Source organism: Nipponia nippon, unplaced genomic scaffold, assembly GCF_047370975.1.
Source record: "Nipponia nippon isolate SJK-2023a ecotype South Korea unplaced genomic scaffold, ASM4737097v1 scaffold_3, whole genome shotgun sequence".
Lineage (NCBI taxonomy): Eukaryota > Metazoa > Chordata > Aves > Pelecaniformes > Threskiornithidae > Nipponia > Nipponia nippon.
In genome coordinates, this window is record NW_028262347.1 from 56,649,638 (window position 1) to 56,677,424 (window position 27,787).

General features: G+C 41.5%; 1 protein-coding gene across 3 annotated transcripts in view; it reads left to right on the forward strand.

Annotated features, from left to right (window-relative positions):
- Positions 1-3,028: 3,028 nt before the first annotated feature.
- The window catches only part of MRTFA (myocardin related transcription factor A), a 101,081-nt gene continuing 76,322 nt past the window's right edge, over positions 3,029-27,787 (forward strand). For all 3 annotated transcript variants that reach the window (XM_087765689.1, XM_087765686.1, XM_087765688.1), the window contains exons 1-3: positions 3,029-3,200; positions 12,144-12,207; positions 22,279-22,540. The gene's annotated coding sequence lies outside the window, so the exon portion shown is untranslated. The remainder of the gene's footprint in view (positions 3,201-12,143; positions 12,208-22,278; positions 22,541-27,787) is intronic.

Genomic DNA, 27,787 nt, shown 5'->3' on the forward strand with positions numbered 1-27,787 from the left:
GTCTTGCTGAGCTGCTAAGGTGCGTATAACTAGTCAGAAGCCAAGTTAGCAGAATTCATTACTTTTTAAAAAAAAAATTAAGCTGGAATAGTTAGCTGTGCCAACCAGGTTCTTTCTCCATCAGGAGACGATTTGTCCATCAGCCTAATGCCAAGACAACAAACATTATTAGGCATGTTCTGAGTTGTTGGGCCATTAAGGTTTCTTTAATAGCTTACGGTTTTAAGCAGAATCATCTTTAGATGGCTGAAGGCCATCCAGCCTTTAAGGTTAAGCTTAGCATTGAGCCATTTTAAGAACTTTATCTTTAGAAATACTCTTACGAGCACCTTTTAGCTTTGTTCTCTTTTGATGTTTTTTCCCCATTCTTCCTGCTTTTCTTTAAAGAGAAAGGAAATCCAAATGCAAAACTGAATGTAATGCTAAGTCACTGATGACTAAGACATCAGGTTGGGAAAATCAAATATTTCTGTGCAAGATTCCAAGCCTAGTTTCTCATGCTAGGCACCCAAATGTAACTTGATTTTGTAATTACGCAATTGAGTTCAGAATTTCACTTAGAATTTGTCCTACTGTACCTAGATTGCATTCTGCTGTATTCTGTTATACCTCACTGGTGTTTTCTTTGTTCATTGTAAACCTTCATCTAACAAAATCAAATGGAAGTAGTTTAATATCTGCTGCCTTTACCAATACTACAGACTGTTCTTATGCATCTGTTAATAAAATGTGAATTTAGTTCATTCATTATAAGTCTTAAGGAAATGGAAGGCTACTAAAAACAACAAAGAAAGAGGCCTTCAAAACTAAAACAAAAAATATAGCTTGCATGTAATACACATTCTTCACTTTTTGTTATTCCTGGTGAAGACAGAGAGCTTTTATGGGCAAGCAGATTTCTTACTCTCTTTTTTTCCCTACTGTATATCTTTATCAAGGTTTGTAAATACCTTTGGAACTTTAGAAAAATGTAGTAGTAGATACTAAAAACAATCAGTAATGAGTATGTAAACAGTAGAGATGTTAGCAAACCAATGAAACCTAAGCACAGAGATGAAGGGAAAGGCTTCCATCTCTTAAAGGTTTGAAGGAAGATATAGCCTGGTGAGTAGGACTCTGGCTTGTGAATTGAAAATACGGGCATAGCTGTGAGGTTTGCCATCAATTTGTGGTATGCCCTTGGACACATCATCTCTCTCCCCCCACACTGTAAACAGATCTATTAACAAGTCTCCTAAGCAAATGATTTGAAGAACAAGCCATGCACCATTCTTGCTAAAACCAGCAATGTAAACCAGAAAGACATCCATGCTTTCTCATCCACTTGGAGCATTTCTCTCAGATCCCCAAAGAGCTATTCTTGGGAAAAAAGGAAGGTAAATATTCCTGACTTGTCATTAAACCTAGAACTCCCAGAATTACCATTATCCATGGGAACATTTCATGTTTTTGACTTTACTCTTTCACTAAACCACCTCTGGAGGGCTAACCCTGTCAGAGAGCATGGAGAAGAATTACGTTACATCAAGATTTATGTGCGTAGCCAAAGCTGAACTGGATCCCTGGGAATGAAAAGCAAAGAGCTGTAAGTATCAGGATTAGAAACTAGGGCGAGATAGTGGCTGACTGTCAGTAACTGGCAAACTGTTTGGTTCTTCTTGTATCATCAAGCTTCTTATAATGAATTTCATCGGCTAATTGTACATGGCACAAACATTTTTTCCTAACTACTTCACATACATTGCTTTGCAGTTATATCATGTTCACTAGTTCTTTGACTACACAAGAGGATAAGGAAAGGCCAATCTTGCCTTCTTTGTACGATATTATTATTTTATACCTTCCTCATGTCCCCTTTTCTTTGTTTTGAAAGGCAATCCTAATTTTTTCAGCTTTGCAGCGAGACGATCCTTCACGGAGCATCGTTACAGCCTCTGTCATGATTCATACCCGTAACATCTTTTTAAGATACAATAAGCAGGGGTGAGAACAATGTTGCAGGTAGACGCTCACCAGCTATTTATAACTATATTATAATACCCCAATTATGATCCTCTGTTCTACTCTTTAGGTATGGCATCGCTCCTTTATTTCCTCAACAATCCCGCCCCAGTTAACCAAAGTTTTCATTACGGACATTTCACCCGTTCGCAGTTTCTTTCCCTGGCTTCACATTAAATCAAGAAACAACGTGCTTCTCCAGGAGAAGCACAGCCCCCAGGCAGACATTTGGAGGTTTCAGCCACCGGAGGGGCAGCTGAAACCTCCGGCTCAGGCACAGGGCAGGCGGTGATGGCAACGTGGCCCCTGACCCCTCCCCGCCACCTCTGGCAGGGGCCCCCGGCTCCCCCTGGGCTGGGCACCCACCCCGGCCCACCCCAAGGATTAGGGGTGGGCGGCATGGGGAAGGCACGTCCCGGGGCCGGGGGAGGCAGGGTGAAGGGGGCGGCCAGGCTCGCACCGCGCTGCCGCCGCCTCAGGGCCGCCCCGGTGGGCCTCGCCCGGCCCCACGGTGCCGTCGCGGGGCCTAGGGGACCCCGCTGGCACCGGCCACGCCTTCGCCGCACCACTCCCACAGCGCCTTTTGGGGGGAGAAAAAAAAAAAAAAAAGACAAACTTATAAAACAAACAAACAAACAAACAAACAAACAAACAAACAAACAAACAAACAAACAAACAAACAAACAAACAAACAAACAAACAAACAAACAAACAAACAAACAAACCCAATAAAAGCTAAGCCACCCCCGTCCCCAGGCCACAAGGGCACCGCTGTCCCTTTAAGGCCGAAGACCCGCCCCTCCCCGCCCCCGCCTTCCCAGGGCACGCCCCGCCCCGCCCCCGTCCCTCCCCGATGACATCATCCCTGCCTTCCGATTGGCTGCTAGTCCCGTCAGGCACGCGGCGCCCGCCCCGCCCCCGCCCCTCGCCCTGCCTCGGGCCCGTTAGCTTCCCCAGGTGCTCGCGGCCCATTGGCGAGCCTCGGTGGCGCTCACCCGCGCCTCTCCGCTCTGATTGGCGGGGCCCGGCGCGTGTCGCCGAGGCAGGGAGGCGCGGGGCGGGCGCTTCCGCGGTTGCGAGGCGCCGGTCGGCGGTGGCCAGGCCGGGTTGCACGCTCGGGGGAAGCGCCTTCTCGGCGGGCGGCGGCGGCGGCTCCGCCAGGGACGGGCGGGGTCGGAGCGAGATGGAGCCGTGACCAGGTGAGTACGGAGCTCCAGCGCGGCCCGGAGCTGCCGGGCGACCTCTGCCGCCAGGGGCAAAGAAAGGGGGGTGGGCGCGGGCCCGCCCGCGGGGACCCGCCCCGGCGCGGGTCTCGCGCTGCCGCCCGGACCTCTTCTCAGCGGCGGCCGTTGGCGCGGGCGGGAGGGGGCAGCGCGTGCCCCCCGATGCCGTCCTCTCCCCCCCTCCCGTTCCCCCCCACCGACGGTCGTGGGGGCGAGGCGGGTGCCCGGAGCGGCTGGACAGCTCCGCTCGGCGGGGCCCCGGCCCGCCCCGCGGGGCCTCCCCTCGCCGGGGCACGGCCGCTCCCTCCAGCCGCGGGCCGGCTTCGTCCCCTCCGAAGCCCCCGCGCCTGTTTCCTCTCGGCCCCTGGCTCGCTTTTGCCCCCCTCCGGCCTCTCCCCGCCTTCTCCCGCTGCGAGGGGCTCAGCGCACCGTTTCCCCGCTCTTGCCCCGAGCGCCTCGCGTTTAGTAGGTCGGCGGTGGTTTTCTTCGGTGCTCTCTTAACCGATTTTACAGGCCCGGTAGCGGTGACAGTAGTTTACAAGGGTTTGTGCAGCAGCAATCTCCTGCCGTCCCCACCACTCCATGCCCACACCAGATTGTATTAAGCGGGGTTAGTTTTCCCCACTGGAAAGATGCTTGTCCGTGCTATGGCTAGATGTGTACTTAAGGTGACATCCGTGTGTCCCACACACTGTCTGTCCAGTGGGGATTAGATTTCCCTCTCTGTGACTGTAAAATCTTGTATCAAAGAGGACTGTAATTTCACATATTCCCCGATCAAGGGTGAAAACTCTGACCATTTCCCTTGTGTCTAAGTGGAAAGACCCTCCTGAGACCTTTCTGATCTGCATCTATGTACCCTTATACTGCATCGTGCAAACTGTGTGCTAACATGGTTCTGTGTCGTTCTGTTTTACAAGATAAACCTTGAGTGGGCTGAATAAGGGGTTTCAGGTTTGCTGCTGCTTATAGCACTTCTTTTCTTGTGTCATGTTTGTCCAGGCAATATCAGGGCCTCTGCCATGAAACTGCATCTTAGTCCATCATCAACAGAAAATACATTATGAAGGCATTAGAAATGTTTCTGTTTAAGTCTGTAGCTTCTTTGCTGGATTGTGGAAACCAAAATATGCTTTTTATGTCTTGGTAGGATTTGAAGACACAGCTCTGAATATTTAGAAAATATAAAATGTAGCTATTCTGGACTGAATGGGTCTATCCCAACATTTCCAGCATGGGCACTGAGACAATTCAGTATGCAATTCTGTCTTTATTTGAAATTTGCATTTGACCTCAGGGCTAGTTAGCCATGGCATAGCTGACTTATTGAAAGTGTGTTTTCTAGTTGTGTGTTGGTTTTACTTTCAGGTAGATACACAAACAAACTTTCAGCACTGATTTCAAAGTATGTCTTGCTGCTTGCACAAACCCCATCAGTAGGCTTTTGTAAAGACACTGTTAAAATCCATGCTATAGAAGTGCGAGAAGTGTAATGCCTTTAGGTCTTCATAAGCATTGCCAAAAATACTTCAGTCATTTCTGAATATGAAATGAGAGGGACACCCATTTGTTCCCATTTGCTGCAGTGATTAAATGAGTGATCTAATGGTTGTGATTAAATAGAATCTAATAATAGATTTTAAAATAAGTGTATGATCTGAAGCTGACTGTGAACTCCTTTTCTGTTCTTGAGATTGTGCTTTCTGCTGAAAGGAGGAAGAGACTCAGGGCTGAAAGCAAATGCCGTAAGCTTTTCCCAAGTAGGAGAATTTGCCCTTCTTAATTACCAGCTATTAACTTACTGAGCCCTTTTCAGTCCTTCCTCACTTATAATTTAGATACCAAGTGTGATTTCAGGAAGAGAGTGAAATATTGCTTGTTATAGCTTCTTGGGAATCATATTGTTCTGCACAAAATGTAAGTAGTGCTGCGTTTGCTGCTTCCAACTGTTGCGGAAGCAGCTTTAATTTCTATTTAATTAAGGCCATCCACTCTGACATTCTGTGGGAGAAGACCCCTAAATCTTCAGGCAACAAGCAGATCATGAAATAAAATGCAAAGAGAGGGAGTACAGAAGACATTTTGACATAGGGCTAAGAGAATATGGGTGTTTTCCAAAAGCAGTCTTTCAATTTTCCTCCCCTTGAATGTGAAATACTAGGAAGCTCTTGGGTTTGGGGAGCAGTGCTTGCTTGTGACTGCTTTTTAACACTCTGGCTTCTGCTGGCATGGTAAAGCAGCAGCGTTTTTCACAGACCCTTTCGTCCTTGAACCCCCAGGTGAAATGTACATTCAAGCAATCAAAATACCCCTTAATAATAATAATAAAAAGCCCTACTGGAGTTCCTTCACTGTTGGGCCATGATTACACTACTGTGTGGTATTTGGTGGGGGGAAAGGGCAGCTGTGCTAGATATAGAGGAGGATCAGCGCAAAAAGGGTTTGGATGTTAGAGCAGAAAGCAGATAAATTCTTACGATGTGTCAAAACATTATCACAAGATTAATTGTTACACTCGTTTGGAATGTGCGAGGTGTCTCCACATATGCTTTTTACCTCAAAAGCGCAATTTATAGCAATTCCAAGAGTCTTCTGTCTTTCCTCTTTTTACTCAGTTGTCCTTCCTGTGTTGTAGATGATACAATTGGACTGTCTCAGGGTCTGTTTACTTACTGATAACTCAGTATTACGATTAAGATCCCTTTCGAAGAGTACAGTTGATTTCCTCTGTGTTTACACTTTAAAGTGGTGTTGTGTTTTTTTTTTTTTTTTTTTTTAATCGACTGTGTCCTGAGGGTCAGTGTCTTTTCCTGAGAAACTGTTGAAGAGGAAGCAGAAAAAGCAACCGTTCAGCGGTCTGAAACCGTCAAACACCTACTCTGGGAAAGCCAAATCTAATTATTTCCTGCTGGACACATTGCTGAACTGAGACTGAAAACAGAGGATGTGGTTACACAGACGTTTCTTTTAGCGGTGGGACTGTCTTAAACAGCTCATATTCCCATCTGTCTTTTTTTTTCCTTTTTTCCCCTCCCCACCGTGTGCTGTCACCTCCGTAGTGAGGTGTCAGTGAGTGTCTGTGGGGCTGCATGCTGAGCCAGGTTAGAGACCCGATTTTTAATCTGTGTGTGTTCTATTCCTCTCCCCCTTCAGCCCCCAAAATAAAAGGTGGGGGAGGGCCGAAGGAATGCATAGCTAGAGTGGAGGGGAGGGAGCGCAGAAGCGGATTGGTAAGAGCTACAGTTAAAGGGAACGTTTTTGGAACCATAGTTTAAAACTGTTCCTATGATTCTTCTTTTATGCGTGTGCGTCAAATAGATGAAATGGATGAGTTTGTGTGAATTCAGAAACTCATTCCTTTGTCAAATACTCTGTTCGGTCCTTCAGGGACATAATGTGTGTGGTTAATGTGTATATTTTACCTTCCCTCCTTTGAGTGCTTTATGGAGTGCAAACACTGTTAAGTGGCTTCTTCAAGGGAAATGAATGGCATTGGGGTGAGGACAGTTTACATTACCAGGCTTAGGTATGCCGTAGTGGTCAGTCAATGCCTTGAGATCTTTTAAGTGCAGGTTGTCCTTGTGGAGGGCAAATGGTGCATGCAGCTCAGGCAGGAATCTGCCATCGCTCTGAGACTATGTTTTCAGACGTTAAGAAACAATGCCGGTAACAGTAGCTCACTTCCTTTGATCTTTTCTGTTTCTGATAGGGGACACTTATTTTCCACACAGATAAATTTGAGAGTTTGTCACTGAACAAGTTACGGTAATTGTTTAAATTAGATTGGTTTATATTTCAGAAATTGAAGTAATGAATTTAGTTTGTGCAGCATTCCTTTCCCCTTCCCTCCCCCATTTTCTCGTGTGTGTGCGGCATCATTATTCTTGTGTGAAGAAATATTTTGGATTTAGGCACGAAGCCACATTGATAACATCTCTGTAAGAAGGTGAAATTTAACACACAGTCACAAGTCTTTTTAAATCTTGAAAGCTAAAGGCTGAGCTTTTAATTGGGGATTTTCTTTTGCACCTTAACCTCATGCCATCCGTCTGCTTTTGCTCTCCTACCACAAACTAGTATGTCGACTACTTCTACTTATCCTTCTTAATTAACTTGTACTCCCTATTTCAGCTTTTTTTGGCCCTGCTGATCCAGAAAAGCAGGGTTTTTGTGGAGCAGAGCAGAAGCAGCATGGTAGCTGCTGCTGCATGTGCCAGGATGTTATTTGTTAACAGCTGATCATTGGGGGCTGCCTCTGTGGAAATTCCTAATTCACTGAAATAAAAATTTTGCCCTGGACATGGTCAGGAGCTGCTGCTGCTGCCATCTCTGCTTGCCGTGGGTGCATATTGAAGTGCGTATGTACCACAATGCAGGAGCCTCTGACGTCAAGCAATGCAGAAAATTCCCTATTTTGCCATCTTCCAGTGAGGCAAATAAATGCGCTGACTACACATCATCTTCAGAGTACCTTCATGTTAGGGGAACAGGAGACTGAAATGATAGGTCTAGTTTTGTGAAATTAATTTTGTTCTGGGACAGGAGTCTACATCGCAAATTGTTTCAACCTCAAATTAATGCTTCCTGTAATATATGGCAATTACGACAAGTTCTAGCCACACTAGGGTGGGGGTGTGTGTACACTGTGGTTCCTTGAGTTCTATCCTTTCTGTGGTTTAGTAGAAACACTGAGGATATGTCTTCACTGCACGATTGATGCATTTGGTCGACATCCCATTTAGGCTTACTCAAATGAGATCATCCTTTACACACAGCCATACCCATGTTATGATGAACTCATTCTTTCTGTAACTGCTTATATGTGTGAAGGTACAGCTCTGAGCAAAGACAAGACAGGATTCACTTTCTGTCAATTACAGGGTAACTTTTCCTCCTTCAGGAAGAAACTTTTGGAAAAGCATTGAAAGACTCTGCTTGGATGATTTATTTATTTTTTTAAAAATTATTATTTTTGCCCTCTCTTCTGATATTTTTATAGAAATATAAGAAGTTTCCCAATGGTTTGCATTGTAACTTAATATCTATTCCATTATGTAAGATCGACCCAAACCTGGGTGAGAGGTTTCTCTGAGTGATTGGTAGGGCCAAGTTAATTTTAGGCCTAATATAACTGTGCCTCTAAATTCGCTCTCATACGTACTGTCAGGCGTGCTTTACAGCAACAGATCGCCTGGAGTCGGAATCTTTTCAAAGCCTGCATCTGAGAGGTAGTGTGGTTGTTAGAAAGATGGGATATGAATTCTGCGTTGCCGTGTTCAGATCAGACTTGCAAATCATGTCAGTGAGTTTCTGTGTTGTTCAGACGTGCTCAAACTCCAAGTCACCAGTGAAGGCAATAAGCCGTTGTAATCACTGGAATAGCAGCCATTTGGCTTGAACATGTAAACACTGACATATAAACATTTCCATTGGATGGAGAAGTTTATCAGCAAGATGAGACTTCTGCATTTCTTAGAGATGACACTATTTTTTCTTGAGAAAATCTAGGACAGTAGTTTTGCCTGCATTGACTGTATAGTGAGAGGAAAAAGGAGGGTTGGAGGAATGTTTTGATTGTGCTATAAGCAAAGAATAACAAAAGCAGTTTAACTGTAGAATTTTGCCAGAAAATGTTTCAGTTATCAGATTAATCTTTGCTCACTCGTTGCCATATAGAAGGAGAAGTAAAGAGCTTGTCTTTCATTACAGTTGTAAGGCTGTTCTGCTAATTTTTTGTGAAGTCTGACTCGTTATTTTGAAGGTGTGTCTGTGTTTTCTGTTGTTCTCTTTTCAAGCTGGATTGAAATTCCATGGGGTGACTGAATAAGGATAATGATAGAAATACATTATACCTGCAGCATCTCTTAGATTATTGGCACACATATTAGAAAAGAAGCTGATGACTGTCCATACCTATTGCAAGACAGTTTATCTCCTACTTGGGGTTCAGATGACTAAGCAGTAAATTGCAGGATGCAATACTTTAACCGCCTGCTAAGGCTGAGCAGGAACTTCCTTGACAAATAGCACTTAAAGTTTAAAGTTGACCTTTTATTGGCCAGAGTATCTGGAATAAAACTTTAGTTCTTAGTAGAGAGAGAAAGATAAAGACATGCTGTCCTGGAGGATGAGTTATGTGTGGGAGAACAAGGATCTCTGGACACCTGAGAAGGCTAATGGAAGTGCTGGAAACTCAGAAGAGGTAAATAAAATGAGGCAAGGAAGTTACTGAAATAATTTGTCTTGTTTTCTGAGTGTGTATTTGCATGTACACACACACGTGTTCTTTTCTGAAGGATGGTGCTAAGTTTTTTGCAAAGATGCTAAAAATCACTGAGTGTATATCTATATTTTCATGTATAGGTATACATATACGTATATTTTTCTTTAAGTGTTCATGCATACCTTAAGAGGTATGACTTCAAGGTCTTCCATGTTGTGCCAGGTGAGATGTTTATCAAGCCTGGTGTCTTGTGTTGGGCAGTTGCTGGTGATGAGTGCCTTGGAAGGGATGTAGAACTGGGGGTGTATAGAGAGATTCTTCCCCCTTCTGCCTCACCCTGCCAGCTGATTAGGGATAGCCTGGTATATTCTTTAGACCTGGAGTATTCAGCAGTCTGAAGTTTCCCAGAGAAAAACATGCTGAAGAAAATACAAAGATTTTCTGACTGGTATAGGGTCCCACTTTTGTAAAAGACTAGCAGATGCCCTGTACCAGGTAGTAGGACAGGCAGACCAAGAAAAGGCTCAGTGTTGGAGCTGTCTTGACTCAAACGAGATTCAGGAGAACATGGATCTGAAGTGCTGGAAATTAAATGCAGCAGCATGATGATTGTCCAGCTTTATCAGTGCTGCTGCAATCTTAAATTGGAAGAGAATATTCAGTGAACCAAGATTACTGGAAATTAGGGATTGGCCAGCAGAAATCTTCAAATGAAATGTGTCTCTAACTTCTCCACACTTTCATGAGTGACAAGCTGTTTCAGGGGTACCTATGTCTCAAAAAAAAAAAAACCCAAACCAAACCCCAAATAAAAAAAATCCCGCTCAAAACGAAATAATGCCAAAAACTTGCACTGGAGTAAAGATTTAATATATGGATAAATTTCACTCACTTATAATTTGTGATTTAAAAAAACCCAACACTATCGCAAGCAAACATTCCATACCTAAATTTTGATGTTATGTGTTTAATGCTGTCAGAAGAATGCTCCAGGAAAATTATTTTATCAGATTATATGATCAGGCACTTTGTTCATCAGATTGGAATATTGAACTCTTATCAGTGGTTAATTGTTTACTATCTTTGTGGAAGACTTTCCTTGACTTCTTGAGGCCTTTTTGCCTTGCCTTTTAGGGAATCTAGGATCTGCAATTCTGTAAAAAGTACATTGTAAGTATATACTTGGTTTTGTAGCCTTGCATCATTATCATATTTTAATTACAGTTGTATCAGTTTGGCTGCTTTATTAAAGAAAAAATAATTACTTGTTATGGGTTCTCACATTAAATTCATTGTTTACGTGGTTGTAAGTAATTCTAAATATTGACTTGATGACAAATACTGTAAGAGGTGACAGAATGACTTCTTGATTCTGTGGTAGAGCCATGATTAATGTGTGCTGACACATTTTATTCAAAGAAAAATTGAAACGTTCTCTGGAACGGATTGTAAGGGAAGCTTCTAAAGTAGTGGCGTCCTTACTTTTTAAAATTTGTATCAGTATTGTAAATCCTTTCTCCTGCAAATTGTTAATTGGAGGAGAGTTGACCAAGTAGCTGTGCAATTCATCACCTGTAGCTGCTTCAAAACAGCCTCCTTCTTTTATTTGTTGGGGATCAGGGAACTCTCTCACATTTTGCGATACACTGATTATCCAAGCGTCTAGCTGTGGTCATTCTTTCTTCAGAAGAGACTAATCAGTCTAATTGGTCTTATTTCTTCTGATGTTAAAGTAGTAGACAGCTCATTCTGTTTTTTTTCTTTTTTCCTTTCCACTCCAGCTATGTTAATGCTTGTGTCCTAAGTCCAACCGATCTGAAGTTTGTATTTGGGGAGTGCCTGGGTTTCTTTTATTTTCTCTTATTGACAGAATATCATGGCATCTCAACTGCAGTTCTGTGCTTCTGGTGTCTAGGAAGCCCTAAAATCTGAAAAGCTCAGAGGAGGAAATGGAATGGAAACTTTGTGTTAAAACCTTCATATGATGATTTGCATTTTTTTAAGGTGGCTAATGAAGTAGGAGTGAAAGTATGGCAACTACAAATCAACTTCCAGCCCTTTATATTGCCATTTGAGACAATAGTCTTCCAGAGCCTCCGAAGTAATTATTTTCTAGTCAAGTACTGCTGTGCACACCTGTTAAAACTGTATGGCCAAAGTAGTGTGTTACTTCAGTGTTTATGAGTTTTTAAGGTGCACAGGATGGTTTCCTCTTCCCCTCACCTCCAAAATGGGATTCCCGTTACAGTCTTGACAAATCTCTGAAAGGTACTTTTTTTTTTTTTTTTAACCTTCCCTGTTTTTGTTTGGATGGGTAACATGGAGTCATAACAGTCTCCAGCTTCTACTATCCAATGTTTAAGAATGATTTCAGTACAAGGACAGGAAGAGTGAGTGTATCATTTGGTGAATATTCTGGCTTAGTAAATCTCAAACAATGCATTCTTCAGAACTGACAAACCAATAGTCCTAAAGTAAAAGTTCTGCTCTGCAAGTAGCATGGGTATCTGTATACAAATGTGGCAGTCTTTATGGTATTTCAATCCAACTTCTGTTGTGTATGCCAAATGAATTAAACATTATATGAAAAAAGAATCCTAGATGAAGGACTTCCCTCCTTACACTTAAAGGAGAAAATGGGCTGTGGTTTTTTTTTTTAAGATCTCTGAATATTTGTGTCCTGTTTTCCCTTTCAGTGACTGGGGAGAGAGCTGCTGGCATGGAAGTGAGCTGGGTTTGTCCGTGGGAACTGTGAGTAAGGTATGTATTGTGTTCTCTTTGCTGTCTTTAGTCTGCACCTTTTATTCATTTGTGCTGAATTGAAAATTGCTTGTGGTCACTAAATATGAGGGATAGTAGTGTGTTAGAGATGGAGTATTTCGAATTTCTTTTAGCATCAGGTGTGACAGCTGTTCAGCAAGGACTTTATAGTGTAAGAGTATAAGTGGCACACTTGTCCCCTTCTGACTGCTGCCTAGCAATTAGTCAGACTTGTCACAAGTTAGCTGGTACTGTGTTGCCAACTTTTTTCAGTATTACTGATACTTGGCTCGCTAGACTGATTTATTCAAGTATATGAAGGCAGACTATACAGTAAAATTGTAATGTCTGCAAAACTGTAACTGAGTGTACCATGATCCAATAGCACTCAAAAGAGAGGATGATACATTCAGACATTATCTGTGGTCCCAGGCTGAGTCTTGTAGTAAATAATAGAAAATGTTTTAACCTATTTTAACACCAGAACAAAAGTCTTGGTTTAGGTGTCCTTCATGTGCTGGCTCTTAGTATTGTTGCTTCAAAGAAAGAAGTAGTGAAGGTTGAATTTGGTATCCTTTGAATTGGCAAAGAACAGCAGCAATACTGATTCCCCCACCCCTCCACCATGTTCTTTACTCACATTCATTAGATTTACATGTTAAGGAGCACCTTTTGAGTACTTACTACTTCTTTTTGATAAACTGGTTAGCTTAGACAAGACAGTAATATTGATATATGCTTCTCTGTGAATCACTGAAGAAAATTCTTACCTATTTTTCAGTAGTGGGGAAATCCAAGGGTGGAAAGTCAGCTCTCATAGGGGAAAAAGGGAACAGAAGGTCTGGTAACTCAGTCTCAATTGCTGGACTTTCCACTTAAATGAATGTCATGCTGGGTAGCTGCATAAGGAGATGCTAATAAATTCAAAGAAATTTGGATTCCACGCCCAGTGTCCATTGACGGGGAGGAGAGGCAAAGTCAATTCAGATTGGTTTAATTTCTGTAGACAGTTTCATACTGTCATGACTAAAGAATGTGACTGGGGTCAGAAAACTTCTTGAAGACTGTTTCAGGCTTTGGTTTCACACTGTACCTAACATGAGGTAACTGAAAGCTGTCACTCTTCAGTGGGCCCTGCTCCTCTGTTGTTTTTTTTTTTTTTTTGGATGAGATCTAATGAAACTGTGGTTGCAGGGTTCAGATTGCTAGCACAATGGGGAAAAAAAAGCATGTTTCAAGGTGTAGCTTTTCATCAGAACAGCAAACTGAATTGACTTGCTCTGTGGCTGCAGGGCCACTAGATTTGAAGGAGAGAAGGTGAGAATTTCAAACTGAGGTGAGGTGATACAATGTGGACCTACACTCTCAGTCACAGTGCATGATCAGACAGAATTAGGTAAAATGTAAAGCTACTTCCTCAGACACACAAAAGTAAGTTACCAAAAAACTTTGCCATAAACTCCTTAAGATTCTTAAGTTTTGCAGTTTTGCCTGCTGCTTTGTGCTGACATGAAAGCTTGTGCCAGGAACTGAACTGACTGAAATTTACCTACTTTACCTTTGTTTTATTTCCTTTTTTTCCTTTTTAAAAATTATTTTTTTTTATTTTAGTCTAGATTGGTTCCCTGAGCTATCTTTCCTTCCTTGCCCAAGTGACCACTTTGTTATGCCCTAGGTCATCCAGTTCTTGTCCCAAAGTTCAAATCTTCTGCATTTGAAAGCGTATTGTCTCTTGTGAGGCCTTATTTCCACTCTCCTCTTGTCCAATGACTTTCTCGTCCCAATCTGCCCTAAATCAGCATTCAACATACTTTCTTAGCCCCTCAGTTTTCCTGCCATGAATTTCCAAGTCAAAGCTCACATCTGGCTGCAGATTGTCAGCATTCCCTTTTCTAGATTGTTGCAGGCTCCCTGCTTCCATTGGTTGTTGGCATCCGTTGCCACATGCCTTTGCTGCTGGCTGAATCCATTGCTTCATCTGCTTGCCCCTGTGGGGCGGGGAGGAATGCTTTGCCTCCGACATGAAGGAAATTTTAAAAAATGCATCAGACAGCAATTGCAAGGAAGTCAGTCAGAAGGCAGTGGAAAACAGGCAATCCTGTTCTAAACACAGTAGTTTATCATGCATTTCTTTGGCACCAGTGCAGGTTTAAACAGCTTGCTCCCTTTCATGGCTCCCTCTGTTTTGCTGGCATAGCTGTTTTTGTGGCCATGGTGAGCCACTCTGGGGAACAGATCCTCCTGGAAAGAAGCGGTTTTTCCTAGATTATTTTTCATCTGGTCCAGTACATGTTGTCTCCATAAGATTTATGCTAGTTTCACAATGAGGAAGGTATGAGAGTGGGAATGTGTAACAGACTGCTTAAGTTGGCACCACTGCTAGATGTTTAAGTGTGCTCTTTGACATTACAGTTAAGTTGATCTTTCAGTGAGCTGCTGTTGCACAGGCTGGTCAAACCTCTACGCAGCTGTGCACTCCTGCTTCTTCCTTTGCATCAGAGCTAGTGATTGTGCAGCCACAGGGCACGTCCAGCTAGCTGACTGATCTGTAGAAAATGGTTTCTAATCTTTTGCAGAGTTAATCGTCTGCTGGTTCAGCTGACCTGAGTCACCCCGTGGGTGCAGACTCATTAGATCAGACAAAAGGGAAGCAGCAGGAACCAATAGCTCGGTAGCAGAAGGCTGGATTCCTCTTTTAATTATGACATTGAGCTACATCATGACCAAGGCCTAAAATATACAAGTGTACCCATTGACACATGAGACCTGAACATCGTGTCTTTTTTGGTCTCTTTTGTTCTTTGAACTTCAGTAGAAATTGTTATTTCTTCAGTAGCTATCATTTGTAGTCTCACAAACGAGATGATTAATTCAACACACTGAGAGGTATGATAGAATTATGTGTCTGTAAACTGCTTCACCAGTTTAAGGCTCAACATCCTCTGAAATTAGAACGATGTCTTCCTCATTCGTGCTTTAAGCTTAAATAAGAACTTCAGAAATTGGTGGGGAGTTCATTCTTTTCGAGCAAGGATTATTATAAATACCATTGTGATTCTCAAAACTAGCTTTGGTATTATCAGTTCTGTGTACCCAGAGTTCCATGAACTTGAAAGCCACAAAGTTCCTCCAAATACATATTGAATCATGACAAGTATTTCTTAAAAAACATCTGGAATGCCAAATTACATTTCTTAGCCTGCTATTTGTGGTTTTAAGAAATGGATGTTTGATGATTTTTCAAGACTTCTTAAAGACTTTCTATCACTGTTGGACTGAGTGAAACAAATGCTAGTGTCTTGTGAAGGAAATACTTAGGGCTTGAGAAATATGGTTCTTGATGAGTGGTTGTTGAAATCATGTGCCAGGCTGTGTTTGTCTACAGCAGAAATTATGCAGTTGATTTCTTTGCACTAGGTGTGTTCTTTGCATCTTTTCCCCCTCAAGTCCCAACATCTCTATACAGCTGTTCATGCCTTTTGTCTGATGACATTTCTTGCCTTTTTCTTGCTGGCCCGAGCATGTTTTTTGACTCTTGTACTGATAGATTTGCTGGAGGTGGTATTGGAGAAACTTCCGGTGATGATTCAAAGATGTCCTCCCTTACTGTAATGTTACTGGCACAGTAGACATACAGATTCAGATTCTTTAGCTCGGGTAGAAAGTTGTGCTCATCCATGTTTTACCAGCATCTTCGTGCACATATGTTGCAATCTTTGCATTTTTAATAAGGGCTTTGTAGGGTAGTGGCTTGTGAGGCTTGTGATCATGGTAAGATGAACAGTTTACACCTTCAAATCATCGGTTCTAATTCAGAACAAATTAGGTTACTTTTTGACTGCTTTTGCCTTCCCCCCCCCCCCCCCCCCCAATTACTGTGAAAGTAAAGGAAGTTGATGACTGGTTCATTTTGCAGAAGACAAATGCATGTGCAACATGTGTGTTAAAACAAAATTCCATAATCTAAGAATGTCTCTCTTTAGTGGTTTGCATAGTTTGGTTTCTTAACTTAAGGTGGCTCCTCACGAGCAAGCTATTACATTGTCAGGGTATGGTCTTTGTGATGTTTGCGTTGTTGCTTACTGTATTGTATATACTTTATGGACAGTGTCATCAGTTTAACTCTCAATTAACTGGAAAAGTAATTCTGCCAACAGTTGTGTGCCTGGGTTAAGCTGACTGACAGGAAACTAAATAATTTTTTTTAATACTACCTTGGAGGTCTTCCTGTTGGTGACTTTTCTTTGGTATCTAAAGATAAAAGGAATGTCTCTCACTCTGATCGTTATAGCTTCTCAAGCTAATGTGATGCTTTGGCTTCCATCTGCTGGAACTTCACTTCTCCCGGGTTTCTTTTGATTTGTGATGTTGTGGGGGGTATAGTTGCCTTTGGGCATGCCATGGCATTCTCTTCCTCCCTTCTCACTCATTTCAAAGATTCGTCCACTTAAAGCCACTTTGCCCCAAGATTGCCTCTTCTCTTGGCTGGATGATCTCAGCTGGCATAATCATTTAACAGAAGGCTGCTCTTAAGTTTAAAATAAAAAAACCTGTCTTCTCAAAATAGCCCAGCTGCACATACATGCTGTTGCTGTTAGGTGCTGGAGGTTGCTTAGCAATTCTTACATTGGTAGGAAATTGCTATTACCCTGGCAACTCAGCCCCAAAATGCAAACAAGGGAAAGCTGTTTATAGAGGTGTCCTTTCTTGATTTGAGAATTATGTGGGGTTTTTTTTTTTGTGCCTCTCCGATTTTTACTTACTTATTATTAAATTCCTTTTGTTTCATATATTTTTACTCTGGTTATTGAGGTTTCACATTAAGGAAGGTGGTACTGCTCTTTGGTTCATTTAAATACTGACTGTCGAGGTCTTGATTATGCCATGAGTATGTCAATATTGCCAAAATTGAGAGAAGTCTAATGCATCAAGACCTAGTGTACGTGTTCATGTCCAACATGAATGTTGAGTAGATTAAACTGTATAACAACACCTTAAGGTGACAGTGCTACCAAAAGCAGCCATTCTGATTTCATTTTTATTACCATGTGCCTCATTCTCCCTCATGCTAGCCCAAGTTTTTGTGTGGCTGGGTGGCAAGCCAGATTAGGAGCTGATGCAGATTAAAACCAGTAGTTTGTGTGTGTGTGTGGCCAGGTTAAATTTAACACAGGTCAGTTCCTTGATCTGGTTCAGCCTGTGCTGGCCCACAAGAAGTGAGGATTTAGCAGGCTGGACTGTTCCTTTTGTTGGCAATGCCAGTTTAGTGTCTAACCAGAGGATGTGGTCTTATGATACAGCTAAGTTGATCTAAGCTAGCTCTTGCCAAAAGGGGCGGTCTTGGATGCGTGCCTTTGTTGCTTCCTTGTGCCAACATTGGTTCTTGTCTGGCCTTATGATGGGATGATTAGTGAGCTAAAACGGCAGGAAACTAATCCTAATCCCTTCTCCCCTCCCAGTTTTCTTTTCACTTAGCTCCGTGAAGTGGCTTATTGTGGGTCAGACAGATTTCAGTACTGCATGTGTCTGTCTATTTTGTTTCCCTTTCACCTCTCGGGCTTTGAGCTATCCTTCAGTGATTCTGGATGAGCAGCTTTACAAGGTGTCTCTACAAGTAATTTTGTCATATGGTAAATGCAAAGTAGAATACTTTTTTCACCAAGGAGTAAGCTAATCAGGTTTACTGTGTGTTTACTGTGATATGGTGTTGGGATGGCAAGAGGATGCACCTAAAAAGCTACCATGTAGAAGTTGCAGAGCTTTTGATTTGATAGAAATCATATTTTTCCAAAAATTCTTATTGGCTATGGTTCTTAATCTTATCACTTGCACAAAATTGACTCTGCCATGTTTGCCTATCTGAAATTGAAGTCTTTTGAGCAGCTCCATCTTCTCACTGGTGCTGTGGTCCATGCTTGTGTTGTTGAGACAGTCGTTTTGTATTTTATAGCAACATAATTTGAGTACTCCTGGCTCCTGAGAGCTCACTGTTGCCCCTGCATTATGGTGACACAGCTGTGTGTGTAGTTGGCAATGGACTAGATTGGGGAACTAATTTTGCTGAATACCCAGAAAAAAATGTCTGTTTTTCAGCTCAATTGATTCCCCAGTTGAAGAAGGGGCAGTGTAGGGACAGAAATGAGCAGCTGGACAGTGGAGGACTTGAGGGTTGCTTAAGCTGGTGTTGCTGCTGTAGAACGTCTGTGGGATCACAGCCACTCTTCTCCCGGAAGCAGCTGGCCCAAAAGTAGAAAAATGCCATTATAGAAAGCTTTTGTCTGGTTAGGCAACAGACATGAATCCTTGAGGGCACTCACCCTGAAACCCCTGTTGAGGATAAGAAATACTTGCTCTTAAGACTGTCCATCAGCTTCTGGATGACTCACTTAAAGATCATGGTATGGCACATTTCTTTATGGGAAAGTTTCTAGTCTGTTCAGAAATGACAGGAAAACAAACATTTTAAAATTTTAATTAGGTTCTAAACATTAATGTGTGTAACAAACTGATTGATCATTCTACAATGACAGTTATAGAGTGGTATAACTGTCTGGGAAGTCTAAAAACAGCCTTACTGTTGGTTACAGAAAAGGACTCCACGCCTTTCACAGGACTTCCAAATAATGCAGCATGGCTGATTATAAATCCTCTAAGCATCTTCCAAATCCCTCTATGTCCTCAACAGACTTTTAATTGAAAACACTAAAATCAAACTCATCCAATTATAGCTTTTACTGTAGTCTTGTGGACTGGATGCATTTTTTTTTTTTTTTTTAAGTGGGGATATGTTGCATACTAAGACTTGGCATTGCTCTGAAAAAAGTTCTCTTTCCCTTAGGTAGTGGCTAGATGTTTGGATGTACTAATGGCGTAAGCAGGTTCTCTCCCCTGTGCTGTGCTGGAGTGTGAACCAGAAGACTAGCTTTTACACCTGGGTCAGTTTTCTCATTGGTTTATCATGTGTCACTGCAGATTCTTCTGCTGGCCTGAAATGGGAGGGGATGTTCAGGAAGGAGAAAGCAGTATTTCCTAATGCATTTAATGGTTCATCCCAGTTTAGTTTCATTTGAGCTGCAACCTTACGTGAAGTAATAGAATTGTTGTCCAGGCTGTTTGAGATGCACAGGGTCAGACTGTGATTTTTTTGCATTTTGTGGCAATGTTCCCCTGTACTGTGCTGGTTTAACTGTGGCTTGTATGGAGGAATCGATCCAGCTGAAAATAACCTAGGAAAAATTGCATTTCAGCTGAATCAGCTTTCTGATACAGTTCGCAGCGTGGCTGTACAGGCAGCGCTGCTGGCACAACGCAGGGCATAGTGGCAGGGCAAGAATGAATGGCAAGGCAAGGTTTGCTTCAGCTGTGTTACCTTTGATGCGGGACAAACATTGAATGACATGCCAACTAGTATTAAGAAGAAGATACCTTCCATCTGTGTTGTCTTCTGCATTAGTTAGGAAACCTGCAGATCCAGGTACAACTCTAGTAATAATCCAGCCCCTTTGCTGAAATTCCATTGGACAGTTTACTGGAGAAACTCTGGTTTATAATCCCAGTACCAATTAACGCCACTTGGTATGGTGTTGCTCAGGGTTACACAGCAAACTGGTGTGTGAGCACTGATCTCCTGCTCTGCTCTACATTGTGGCCGGCTAGGCTAGACTGCTTTTACTGTAGCTTGGTACTGTGCTTTTACATAAAGGATATAGTTTCAGTGAACTGGGTAATATGAATGTACCTAGATTAGGAAAACAGACTCTGTTTTACAACACTTGTTAAAACGGTGTTTGAAATGGTGATTTCGGGTTACAAACTCCTGTCTAAAAGAAAATCCAGCATGTCAGAAGTTCCTAAGTGCACTTGCTGTTTTCCTAGTTGAAGCAGATCTGACTTTTTGAGACACGTCAAGTTTTTTTTTCCCCTTGTGGGAAGAGGAAGGAACTTTTTTCCTTTTCTCTGATGGATTGAGGGGGGAAGGTTGAGTCTTCTGCCATTCCACATCCTTGCTGGGTGGGTGTTAGATATGTCTGTCACCTGTTTGTGGATTCAGGCCTGGCTGCACTTGTCCTCCCGCATGGTCTGACCTAACCGTCATGTGGTACTAGGCAAAGTGTCATGTCTCTAGTACATCTCCTTTGATAAAGCAAATTGGCTTTGGCTCCTCTAAGATGGTGACAGCAGTCTTTACCAGCCAGCCTCCTAACTGAGCAATTACTCTTCCTTTTAGCCCCTTTCCACAGGCCTCCCATCACTACAGGGACAGGGCCTGAAGCCAGTTATATTAGTCGTGACTTAACTCTTTCCAGCCTTTGCAAGGATTGTTATAGCATTATTCTAAGTCTGTGGTTTAAGGGCATGTGTTTCCAGGCTCTCTGTGTACATTGTAAAGAGAAGAAGGGCACAATCCCAATTTTTTCTCTTTGCAGATTACCATTACAATTTGCTCTCAAATGGATATGAGCGATGTTTGCTTTGGACAGGAAATCTATCAAGGAGGGGGTAGGCACTTTCTAGCCAAATTGTAACTGAAGTAAAAGCAAATACTTCATATGGCAGTAAGGTTTGGCTCGGTCTTGTTTGTTTTGTTATAACAAGCACCAGCTTCGGTTGGTGGTTTTCATAGTTTTCTTTTTTTCCTTCATCCTTCTTTTCCTCGCTTCTCTTCAGATCATGACATAGGGTCCTGGGAATGAATGTATGACAACATGGATGAAATAGCATGTATTCATTACCAGTAATTCTTATTGTTGCCTTGAATATACATTGAACAAATTCTTGAAACAAATGTACTACCACTATAACTTTGTTCTGGGTATTACAGAGCAAACATTACTAATCAACTGAAGTGTGAAACTGAAATGGAAGTGGGGAAAATGACTATTTGAGCTACTTTATCAGCTATTAATATGTTGAATGTTGACACACTCATTCAGGTTAATTATGAATGTTAAGTGGGGAATACTTAATAACAAATCGTATTGTTAAAAACATTGCTCCAAGTTTATGCTTTCTGATCGACTTCTAGAGGATTATCCTGATGGTTTTTACCTTGCTTCTTTGCAGCTTGCTTTATCTGCATCTTTTTGAAGCTGAAGGTTACCCTCTGGAAATACCTTTTGCTTGATAAATGACTACAGTGCAGCAGAGTTATGTAGTGGTAGTTTTCTGAGTTTAGACTGGTTGAAACAGCAGCATACTAAGAAACAGGAGACTTGCATCTTCATTAATGAAAACCAAATATGATTGCCCTTGTATAATGTCCATTGCTGTTTAAATGTTGACACAGTAACCATTTCACTGGAGACTTCCAGCTGGTTTGTTTCTGTTTAAATTACTGAACATAAAAGAATTTTAATTTTAACATAGTGGTGGCTTTTAAATACTTATTTAAAGAATTATGAGAATATCATGAAACATTTAAAAATTGCTTATTTCATTAAATCCCTTTATATATTGCACATTTCAGTTACTGTAGCTGAGGTTTTAGACAGGAAAGCTTTTTTGTTTACTTTATGTGAATATTTTTCTTGCATTCATTTTCACTGACAGTGAATGGGGAAGAGAGAATTATTTTTTGAAATACAAATGATTTTATTTGAAAATCCTTATTTGTTGTACTCAGCTGTTCTTCCAGGTTTATTATGAATGATTATTTTACCTGACTGGATTTCAAATTGACAGTTGTCCTGTTAAAACACCATTGTCAGTATAAAAGGAGAGTAATCAAGAGTTCAGCAAGATTCTAGATAGGCTGACTTCACTGGAACAACTCAATCTGTGTCTTCTCAAGATTGGGTTCCTAAAGTACCAAAAGTTGAGAATGTTCTTATACTTTAAGAAAACGATAATAATCTGTAGTTTCATCGGTAGTTTCTGCAGTGATGCTGTTGGAGGTTTATGCAAGTTTATAAACTGCCGAGTTTAGCAAGTTTCAATCACTGGTTGGATTCAAATTGATGATGATAACACAAACACTGTGCTAAAGAACATGTTTCTCTAGAATACGGAGATGCTGTGATGAACTGGACATATGGGTTAAGACTCTAATACTTTTTTTAATTTGTCTTGCAGGTTGCCATCACGAAAGCCAAAGTGGATTTCTCCGGAGTGGTGTGCCTGCCCCCTTCCGTCATTGCTGGAAATGGGCTGGACGGAGGAGGGGCTGGCGAAAATGATGATGAGCCGGTGCTGGTGTCGCTTTCGGCGGCCCCCAGCCCTCAGAGCGAAGCTGTTGCCAATGAGCTGCAGGAGCTCTCCTTGCAGCCCGAGCTGACCCTCAGCCTCCATCATGGCCGAAACCCCAACCTTCCTCCACTCAGTGAAAGGAAGAATGGTAAGTGGTACAGTGCACTCATGTCTCGTGTAGCATGTCCTCACCAAGGAAGAGCTGTGGTGTTGTCATGGTACGTGTTCTGATGACAGGGCTGCTTCTTATTGCTTCTTACAATGTTTTATTTGTATGAAGAACTAATAATCTAGAGTTGACAAAACTGATTTATATTGTTTGATGGGAAGGATTGATGTTACTGGCTGTGGAAGTTCCAGAGAGCTCCAGTGATAAATACTTAAGGTTGTTTTAGGTGAATACCAGAAACAACTTCCATGTGCTTTGTGGTGACTAAAGGTTGTGCAAAGCTGAGACAGTCAGTCAAAGGAAGCGTTAGCTCATCTTCGGACTATAGCCATCTGCAGATTTTTCTTTGCCACCTTGGTCTGCACTTACCAGGGGTGAGCAACTTTCTCACTGCAAATGTCTGAAAGGTTCTGTCAGACTTGTTAGAAGGAAGAACAAGACTTAGAGTTAAAAATTAAATATCCCACTAGGCCTTCTAATCCTAGAGTGAGAATGACCTGCCTATGTTTCTCAAGTTGCGGGTAGCTTATGGACAACTATGGTATGAATCCCTCTAACCATTTGGTGGGTGACAGTGGAGTGGCAAAATACAGGGTCACTTGGTGACAAGAATTCCTGGGTTTGGAAGAATGTGAACTGTCTGAAGCTCAGAATCAGCAGGCTGCCATGAAAGCCTTTGCACGTTCAGCCCCATCCTGTGACAGACTGCTGAAACCATTTGATAACTGGTGGCTTCTGTTTGTGAATTCTTCTTGGTGATCTCCCTTCACTCCACCCTCTGGGGTATATGTTGGTGGCTCTTGGCAATATGAAGGTCTTGCTAAAGTCGGAATTCTTGCTATCAACTTTACTTCCAAGATACTATGGATTTGAGCATGGTTGAGTCCTGGGTGCCTTAGTGTCGGGCATTATATGTTGCATTATATGCTGCATTATACACATTACATAGAGTTGCATGGCACAGCATATTGGAAATGCTGGGGAGCTTTGAAGTGGCTTTAGAGCCAGAACAAAATGCTTATGGTAAAGTGATTTAGAATATGTGAACTGTAGGGCAGTAATTTGGATTGGAGGGATACCTCACTTCACATGCCTGGTTCTTTACCTCCAGAAACTGAGCATGCTCTTTTCTGAACAGTGTATCAGTGTTGTGCTAGTTGGAAGAATTAATTAACTTCAACCCCAAAATATTGTTTTTTAAGAGGATAAAAAGAGTTTCCTCATTCATATACATTATACCATCATTATGTAATTACAGTCATGTTTACAGGCCTTAAAAATGGAGAAGCTAGAAACTGCAAAAACAGAACAAAAAGCTTTTAATCCATAATGTTTGTAGTCCTCTAAGTATAAGATAAAAGACAACAGATGGAGGTAAAGGTGGTTGTGGTAAATAAAAGAGAAGAAATCGGAATATTAGTCAGCATGGTAGGCTGTGGTCTCAACACATCTCAACTAGTGGAAGACTTGGACATTTTATAGTTATGAAGGCAAGGAGAGATTTCAAATGAAATTTAACTGAGATGGTTTTGAAACTGGTAGGAGGGCTTGAAGGCAGCATGGGAAAAGCGCATGAGCCTTTGTTTCTAAAACCTGGCAGCTGGCCACCTGAAGGTGACATTGTGAATTTACTGGAGGTAGGGTTCTTCTCTTCTTAGTGAATAAGACATCATTAAGGGTCCTGAACTGGGAAGAAGTAGTTTATTCTTGATGCCACAGAAATACTAGGGATACTAGTGTTGGGAATGGTTAAGAGTACCTTTTTAGGAAAATGAAACTTGTAGCAGCACTTTGAATGGATACAAGCAGGACACAGCAGCATTTGTTATGGTCAGAGGAAAGGATATTCTGTTACAGAAATGAGAGAGTCTTTATATGATTCAGTTGTTTGGATAGGTTTAAAAATTGGTATCTTGGGAATATTTTACAGAAACAGATTATTTTCCTCTATGAGAATAATGTTATTTTTATGGACTCAACCTTCAAGCTGTACCATTGTGGGCTGCAAATCTGTTTGACTGGAACAGGTAAAATAGAGTTGGGTTTAAAAAGTATTTGAAAAGGAACACCTCTGCCCATACCTTCTGCCAAAGAAAATTAGGATATTCCCGGAAATGACTCATTAGGTGGGTCTCCTCAGAGCTGATTCTTTATCAGGGCTCAGCACGGTAGTGGGAATTTTACTGCTGGAGGTGCAGCTTTTCAGACAAGGCATAAAGTCCAAAGTCCCTGATCTAGACTACTTGAATATTCCTTATCTTCAGAGGTATACCATACTCTTTTCTCCTAGGCTGCACTATGTCGTTATGTGTTGTTTGTGTGTACATTCATTAAAATATTGTGGGACTGAAAAGTGCTCTTGAAATATGGTTATCTGCAAACTGTCACAGCATAAAAGGAGACTTGGCTTAGTGAGCTGTTGAGAAACATAGCTGATGCATTTTGAATTAATAAACTTGTTCTCTCAAATGGGAACTCTTCACTTATCTTGGGGTAGAGGTTGCACAGCTGTTGAAAGCTGTTGAGCTTGTTAAAGCTTCTTTTTAAAACATGTTGTATCTTTGTTGTTGTGCCTTTGGCTTCAAACGTGTTAAAAAACCTCTAGAGATGATCTGCCAGTTGAGATGGCAATCTGCTTAAACATTTGAGCAATCCAAAGTGGTTGTAGAAGTGTATCTTGTGCAGCGAAACTGCTTCTGTGACAACTTGACAAATTCAAGGTATGAGGAAGATTCAGGCTGAGTGGCAGTGGGAGGGGAGGAGATGGTAAATAAGAGACTTGCTGGAAGCTGCCTATCTGTGTCAAAGGGTCTCCTGTTAGCAGTTCTAGACAGGCATTGCTGACTCACAGCTGAACTAACTATTTATGCTGAGCGCTTCTAACAGGTTAACCCTTTGTGTAACTTTTGGTTACAGAAGACTTTGCTTATCTGTAGATGTCTGTAGAAAAATATTACATAGATTTGTACTGAATTTGTTACTCCAGGCAGTGGATCTAGGACATAAACTATTAGCTGAGGTATAATAGAAATTTCTGTGGCATGTGAAGCATCATGGAATTATGTATCCCATGGGAGAACTGGGAATGCAGTCCTGTATGCGCATGCTGCCATATGTCCTAGGACAGCGGGTTCCTTTTTTTTTTTCCTGCTCTTAAGAGAACTGAAGGGCAGCAAGAGACAGTTTCTGGGGGTTTTCTTGTTGGATTTGTTTTGTTTCAGACCCAGACTCTTCTTCATATTCTCTCTTATCACAGCTACACATTATCCTTGTAGGTGTGTGTACCTGCAAGGCTAGGTACACCTAGATAGATGGGTGTAAAGACCTTAAACATCTTGACTGAATAGTTGTTACTAAGTTACACTAAATTAAAATGCAATAAAAGCTATTACAGATATGTGTGAAGTATTGGAACACATCAGATAGATAGGAAACAATTTCTTGTCACTTCAGTGGAAGGAAACTTTATGTGGTAAGGTGTTAGTAAAATATTTTGACACAATTATTAGGTGCTGTTCAGACATCAAGCTTAATGGGACATTTAAGGTGTAGTTATTTCATTTGTCTTTGTGCTTCACAGTGGATTTTCTACCCAAAATTCACGTTCCTTCTCCTTTTTTACCCATGTTGATCAAGGCCGCAACTTGCTTTAACTATGAGAGATTACCTATGACTGACTCATTCATTGCCACACAAGCCAAAAAAAGGTCATTACAGAGTCATCTGAAGCTCTTAAGTGTATCTTGATTTTTCTCAGTCGCCTGTACTAAGATGCCAAGATAACTTTTCCCAACCCTTAGGGCAGGGTTAGAGCAAGGCCCTGATGAATGTGGTTACAAAAAAGAGAAAAAAACAGGTGATGAATATACAAGTCTTGTGCAGTTCGATCATTTCTGATCAAAATTGTCCTTGTGTTTAACTTTCATTTGAAATTATGATGATTGCTCCACTAGCTTATTGGCCCTCTTTTTTGACCCATTTTCCCCAGATGAATTCATAGTTACCTTTGCCCAGAGGTCATGAAAAACATTGTGTTAGAAGCCTACGACAGTCCTGGTTTCTTCTCACTGTAGGCTTGTTTAAGGTGAGGTAACGTTCTTTTGAATAAACTGTTGCATTTTATGATTACAGGTTTGGACAAAACTTGTACCAGCTTGTCAGTTTTGGAGGTTTACTTGATCTGGGATGCTTCCCTTCTACAAAGTACCATATGTGTCGGCGGGGGGCAGAAAGAGACTAGTTGGAATGTGTGGAATTTCAGTATGACTTGAAGTCATACAACAGGCATGTGCTTTAGGTATCGGAAGGTACTCCTGTTACTGTAAAGACTGAGTGCTGTATAAAGCATGGGATTAATTATTGCCACATAAACTGTTGGTGATTATACTCACTTACAAATTACAGAGTTGAACTTTTTAAATGGTTCTAAGGAGCTTACGTAGTGCCTATATGCCTATGCCCATTTACTGTTAAAAGACACGAGTAATATTTTAAATGTTTATTAGGGCACCTGGTTTTATTTTAAAGAATTTTGTAGGTGATTGCTCCTATAATTCTTTTATTAGGTTATATGTTCCTGTCTCCCTCCCCTTCCTTCCCTTTTCCATCCTGGATTGTCATTATGTTGAATGCAGTCAGATTCAGCATTTATTTCAAATATAACTTATTATGGTGGTTTTGCAGATTTTATAGCTGTCTTCTTGCTATTGTGACTTTAAAAACATTGATAATGTTTTCTTAAAATCATGTCATAAACTGTCATAAACTTTTAAAAAGTGAATATTGTGACTTGTGAACTCATTTAAGAAGTTAGGCATGTTTGCTTATCAACAAGGGTGGTATTTTATTCCTGAGAAAGGGTTTTAAAAAGACAGGATTATTCTGAAATTACTTTCTCAGTTTTTTGGGGTTTTTTTGGTTCTAGTGTATATCTAACTTCTGGAATAGTGGTGGTTACTGCCTCATCCAGAACTTACATGTGAAGAAGATTAAGTCTGTATTGTAACAAAAGGACCAAGGCAGGAAATATATAGCTTTCTCTGATCTGTCCTTCACACACATTCCAATGAGGCTTGCTGTTTTCTCTTGTGTGTGAGTAAGCGGAATAGTTGTTAGAATAAAAACAACCAGTCTATCCTGGACAGATTTGTGTTAAGAGACTTTATGTCCCAGGAGACTATAAATTTAGCATGCTGTCTGAAAGTTTCTGGTAGAGCTATGAGATTC